This window comes from Gossypium hirsutum, unplaced genomic scaffold (assembly GCF_007990345.1).
Source record: "Gossypium hirsutum isolate 1008001.06 unplaced genomic scaffold, Gossypium_hirsutum_v2.1 scaffold_804, whole genome shotgun sequence".
Classification (NCBI taxonomy): domain Eukaryota; kingdom Viridiplantae; phylum Streptophyta; class Magnoliopsida; order Malvales; family Malvaceae; genus Gossypium; species Gossypium hirsutum.
The window spans coordinates 4,948-11,639 of NW_024403270.1; the positions used below are offsets into that span (position 1 = coordinate 4,948).

Consider the following 6,692-nt stretch of genomic DNA (forward strand, 5'->3'; position numbering starts at 1 on the left):
CAACAGAATATTGGAAAATAGGAAAATTATATTATTTGAATTCACAATAATAGTTAAAAAAGAAAATATAAAAATCCCATTGACAACACGACAGAAGATAACTTATTGGCTTTAAAAGAAATTAGGTGTGGAATATGCCTCATCACATTCAATGGTGAAAATCTTCTCTTATTTCCTGAAATTTCTCCCACACCTAGAAAATACCAATCGAGAATAAAATATATATGTTAAACCTCAAAAAAATTGACACCAAGATGAAAAGAATGTAGAATAAACGTGATATTATTCCCTCAAACTAGCACCACACTCGCAAACATAGAATTTGAAACCAAACGGTTTCTCAAACATGCCACGTGGACAAACAAGCAGGACATTGGGTAGGAGGCGGATGAAAAGGACAGCCAATTGCCCACTCGAATTCAATAGAAAAGCGTGTACCATACACATCACTAAAGAAAGAGCGTGGAGAAATAATAAAAACAGGTTATGGACTAAAAAAAAAGAGGTTCAGTTGGAATGCCCCCACGTTTCGGGTTCCTGTCCTAGAAAAAAATCCACTGTCTTAACTTAATGAACTCATTACAAATATCTTTCGCTTGCAGCGAATAGATTTTTAGACAGTGGGCCCCACACACAAAATATCCTAAATCTTAAAAGAAAGGCAGAAACCGATGGCCTTGCCCTGTGGTTCAGTGTTGACCTTTAAATAAAATTTTTTTTTGGGCATAAAATTAAACGACAGCCCCAAAATCCAATGACTTACAGATTAGCTAGCTGACCTGGCTACCGTAGGCCATACAAAACATGCTTGTAGATATTTTCTTTGATTGTAAGGTGAGATATTTTTCACCCCGGTTCGCAATTCAAATCCTTTTTAATTGCCGTCCGATTAAAGAGACTAGTTTTAGATTTTTTTCTATAGGTAGCAGCAGTCCAACACAGATTTTTAGCATAATAAGATGATTTAGATTTTCGATTTCTTTTGCTCTCTAAGTTCAGAGCTTAAAAATAATAATACTAGGTTTGTGGCAAAAAAGAAAGGAAAAGCATGGGTGAAGTAGTGGTGACTAGCGAGGAAGTCGAGGAAGTGAAAATTGATAGTGAAACAGAGGAGCAGGAAAATGGGGAGGTTGAAGGGAACATGAGGAGGAGGAGGAGGAAGAAGAAGAAGAAGAAGAAGAAGAAGAAGCCTGGGTGTTCTGCTTCTGGAGCAGTGGTGAATTGGGAAAGGTTTTTACCCATGCCGGCTTTGAGGGTTTTGTTGGTCGAAGCTGATGATTCCACCAGGCAGATTATATCTGCTCTTCTCAGAAAATGTAGTTATAGAGGTTCGCTTCCTTTTCCCTTTCTTTTAATTCCCTAATTACAACTGGTTTCTCTATGTCTGTTTTCAATGTCCGGATAACTTTTTCAGCTTACCTTCTCCTCATTAAATGTTTTCTTAGCACTAAGACTTGGTTAATTGTTAGTACAATTTCCTATGGAGGTAGAATCCACCTGCTCAAATCCATTTCTTGCTTTTCAAACTTGGATAAATATATTTATGGCTAAAGAATAAAAGGAGGCAAGTCACAACAGTGCTATAGGGTTCTTACATGATGCTTTGATTCATCAAACTCTACCAGGTTGATCTAGATACCTAAAACTATCATATTTTTGGAAATATTTAGACATGCCAAGAGGCAATTCGGATATTCAGAGTGAGTAAGCAGGGGGCTTGAAGGCTCGTGGAACTTCCTACATTGAGTGTCTTAAAGTGGTATTATCCCACACCAATTGAATCCTTGTATTGCTTTTGATCTTATATTCAAGTTTAGATTCTTTACCTACAACCCATTTGGCTTTAGATTGGATGCTTAATAGAGCGGCTGCCATTTATTACTAATTCAGGAATCAATTTGCTTTAGTTTTATCCTTTTGGGTTATTTCAAGGCTTTCAGCACACCTGCTAAGGAGTCCACCCGGCCAGTTTTGTATTAAGATTGAATCGAGCCCATTTGAGGATATCTACTTTACGCTCAAGATTCCATACTTTTTAACAATATGGCTATAAGACATGGTTACGGATTGTGGTTCAATTTATTATTTTTACATTTTCTGGGGGGCTGGAAATTTGCTTGTTGATTCTTGCTTAAAATAAGAAACTGTTTGCAATATTAACTTGTACATTTGTGACTGAAAATGGGTTTTCTTTTTGAGCAGTTGCTGCTGTTCCTGATGGCTTGAAGGCATGGGAGATGCTGAAAGGAAGACCACATAATGTAGATCTCATTTTGACAGAAGTGGATTTGCCATCTATATCAGGATTTGCTCTTCTTACACTAATTATGGAGCATGATATTTGTAAAAGCATCCCCGTTATAAGTATGATATGAAAGATTCTTTAATATTTTCTAAACATTTGTACAGTTGCTATGATTTTCTACCATGTATCTACAAAAATACAATTTAAATGAACAATCTTTTTGTTTGGGCATGATTGTGCAGTGATGTCCTCACAAGATTCAGTTAGCACAGTATACAAATGCATGTTAAGAGGGGCTGCTGACTATCTTGTTAAGCCAATAAGGAGAAATGAGCTGAGAAATTTATGGCAGCATGTATGGAGAAGAAAATCAGTATGCTTACTTCTTACACTTTATTTCCCTCTCTATTTTATAGCCTTGGTTTGGATCCTGATTTTTGTATGTCGTTAAAATCAGTCAATTGTTGGTGGGAACTCCCCCAGGATGAGAGCATTGGACAGAAAAAGGTAGAAACTACCTCTGAAAATAATGCTGCAAGTAATCATTCCATTGGTTGCTTGGATGGTGTCCGAAAAAATAAGGAACAAACTGAGAAAGGGAGTGATGCTCAGGTCGGTACTCTTCATCTGTCATATGAGCTCTGCTTTGTGATTTATAATTGCATTCACTTGCCATATATCAAAAGGAGTTTTCTTTCTGTTCAAGTTGCATACATGAAGTTTCATATAGATTGCATATTTGCTGTCTCTTGCAGAGCTCTTGTACCAAGCCGGAAATGGAAGCTGAGAGTGCCCAAAAGGAAAATATGCAGGAATTTTCACACTTGATAAAGGTAAATTCTCCGCCAATTGAATCACAGAAGCATGAAGCTCATGGCAGTTTCAATCAGAACCTGCTCATGCATGAGATGGAAACTGAGGGTAGGACTCGAAATTTTGAGTTTTCAGATCATCTTTTCTGTTCAATTGGACAGCATCTAACATTCTCTCAATGTCTCGGTCAAATTTGTGAACAGTTGTTGACTCATGCAAGGATGCCTACACAACTTTATACAAAGGTGTTGAACTGGAAAATCAAAGAAGGGATACTAGGGTCTTGGTTGAGGCTGGTGATGCGCTTGTTGATTCACCAAGAGAAGCTATTGACTTCATGGGAACATTTAATAAAAATTGCACTTCGTCTTCAATAAATAGCGCAAAAAAGTTTGATTCTTCTCTATTCTTAGATCTTTCCTTGAGAAGAAGTAATCCTAATGTATTTGAGAATCATGTTACTCAAGAAAGGCCTACCCTCTGGCATCCTAGTTCATCAGCCTTTACAAGGTTGGTTTCTGTTTGATTTGTTATTATAATCTTCAGAATGTTGCACCCAAAATTTTTTATTTTTGAATTGTTTTAGAAACAATGGATTGAATCAGGTTTTTCTTTAGTGTTTTATTCAATAATTGCCCTTTCATTGTTGATCATACCAATGATCTTTAATGCAGGTATACTAGCAGAGTATCACAGCCCCTGCATTCAACATTGATGAGTTTCAGTGATCAAAAGAAAGACTCTGGGACTAATTCTGAGAAGATGTTGACCAATGTTATGTCGGAAAATAATTCAGATACTCCTAGTCCTACACTAACTTCTCAAAGAAACACGAATCCTTTGACTATTGGAGCTACTGTTGAATTGAAGCAAACTGAAGTAGCAACACCATGCACACAACATAGACTATTTCCTGTCCCAGTACCAGTGAAGGGTATAAGATTGAATAATCCGTGCAATGGATATAATACTATAATTCCTCCAATGTTTTGTGCACGGTCAAGTTCATCCATGGCGCCAAGTCCAAGCACAGCCAACCAACAGGAACCTGCCTTTCATTTGAATCTGTTTCGTCATTCCAGTTTTGAAGCTAACTCCTCTGGACAGTTGTATGACCGACTTGCCTCCAATACAAACCAGTCAACCAGCCAGCTCTTGCACAAACTGGACCAAAAGTTGGATTCAATCGAGGATAGAGGACATATTTCTCCCACCACTGATCAGAGTGCAAGCAGCAGTTTCTGTAATGGCTCCTTAAGCCAACTTAATGGTGTTGCATATGGAAGCACTGGTGCAAGTAATGGCAATGTTGATCAGGCTGCAGTCACCCGGGCTTCTACGGAGAGCAAGAATGATGACAGCTTTCCCAGCCCTAGTGGAAAACCATGCCGTTCTATCCAAAGAGAAGCAGCTTTAATGAAGTTCCGTTTGAAGCGTAAGGATAGATGCTTTGAGAAAAAGGTAAAAGGATTTATAATCAGTTGCCATCATTATGTGTTTACATCTTTCCTGTTCACTACTTTATTGCATACAAGCAAAGACTAAGATACTCATGTTACATGGAAGTATTAAGTAATTTTCCGGTGCTAGTTTCCAAATGCAAAATGTAGAATCATGTACGGATGACATTGACATAGATTGAGCAGCTAAAGTTTCACACTTGATTCTTTTGGGCAGGTCCGGTATGAGAGCAGAAAGAAACTTGCAGAGCAGCGCCCACGAGTAAAAGGTCAGTTTGTCCGTCAAGTGCAGGCTGATCCTATGCATATAGAAACTGAGCATCATTATGGGAATTCATCCGATGGATAGGCCTAGTTACAACTTTGTAAACCAGGGAGACCATAGACTCAAGTTTGGTTTTGTGAAGGTGAAGAAACAAAGGCGTGGCAGAATTTTATAGATAGTATAGCACATATCCATACTTTTTATCATATTAGTGGTTAATTACACACAGGTTGCTATGTACTTAATGTAAAATAATGTTTTGATCTTTTATAGTCGATAGAGTTTTCATCCCTGTTTTTCTCTGGGGTTGCCTGAATCATTCTTTATTGTTTATTTGTTCATTCAACTGTCTTATGCTTGTTGAAAGTGCCAACATATATACTTGGTGTACATGTAAATATAGTGTAATCAGCTGGAAAAACTAGTAGACAAGGTTATCTCAAATCTCCATTTTCCAAAATATCATAATATTTTCCTATTTACCCTTATGTTTGGTGGTAGTATTATTTTAATATCCATGTTTTAGTATAACTAATAAGCTAATTTTAATTGGTAATTTTTAATTACTCACATAGCCGACTAAATGACCAGAAAAGGCTCATTTTTTAAAAAAATTATAGAAATGGGTTGTTTTGTTAAAAAAATTATTGGAAAGGGCCTATTTCCCTAAAATGTGTTGAGCTGGAATCGTTTTTAAGGGAAATGCGAACCGTGTCCAGCTTAACGCTTTTTCCTTTGATGACCAATAAAACGTGCTCACATCACTGCGCTTTAGTAAAGCGCTTCCATAGAGGTGCGTTTTTGTCCGTGTTTTCCCTGTGCCAATTAGAGTTAAGGATTTTTTAGTTTCTAAGTGCCTAGGTTTAAGGTCAAGGTGTAGGGTTTACGGAATTAGAGTTTAGGGTTTTAAAATTTTAAGTGTTTAGGTTTAAGGTTTTATTTAATTTTTAGGGGTTCTAAAAAATAAATTCTGAAGTAATAATTTTGATGAAATGAGTTGAGTTTTGTAGAGAAAAAACGCTCTAAGTAGGATGCACAGTCAGCAAAAGTACTAAAAACGCTTCCAGTTGGACACCATTTTTAGTACTGTTGTTTCTAAGAAAATAAATTTGAGGAGTTGGTTCTAAAAAACTATCTCGGGATTAGGTTTGTAAAAAATGCCCCGAATAGTAGGGGGTTGAGGTTTGTAGAGGAAAAACGCTCCAAGCAGGATGCATTGTTAGCAAAAGTACTGAAAACACTTCTAGTTGGACGCCCTTTTCAGCACTGTTTCTGATAGTGCGTCCTGCTTATAGTGTTTTTCCTCTACAAATTTCAATCCCCACTATCCAAGACATTTTACAGAAAGGAGTGAGATGCTATCCCTTAACTATAAATGACCCATATTTCAGCCTCTGGTGGCATAAGTTGGAGTAATGGAAATTAAAGAAGTTCAAAAGAATAGAAGTTGGGGTTGAAGGTATAAGTTGATTTTTTGTGTTAATATTTATATGAAGCATTATATTTATTGCATAATATTTTAATTTTTCGTGTTGATTTTTCGTGTTTTGAATTTTTCTCTATAGATAAATTGGTTGAAAATGAGTGGACGAATTAGTGCTATTATTTATTATGACGATGAGGTCCGTGACACCGAGAACAATGTGATTTTTTTATTGGAGAACACAGCGTAACTTGCTTTTAACCAGAACATAGAATCAACAAAATTTCGTGAAAGAATTAGGCTAAAAATCTTCGGATCTATGGCAATGAGAGTTTCATCTATTAAGTATCGATTTTGTGTTTCGGTCGATCTCGTGAGATATGACTCATTTGATATCAAAGGTGCTCAGGGCTTGGAGGCAATGGTGCAGATGTACCTCGAAAGTGGATCACCATTTCTTGAGTTATATGTGAATTTTTCAAGACC

General features: G+C 36.9%; 1 pseudogene; it reads left to right on the forward strand.

Annotated features, from left to right (window-relative positions):
- Window positions 1-689: 689 nt before the first annotated feature.
- Window positions 690-5,099, forward strand: LOC121227210 (two-component response regulator-like APRR5; annotated as a pseudogene).
- Window positions 5,100-6,692: the final 1,593 nt, after the last annotated feature.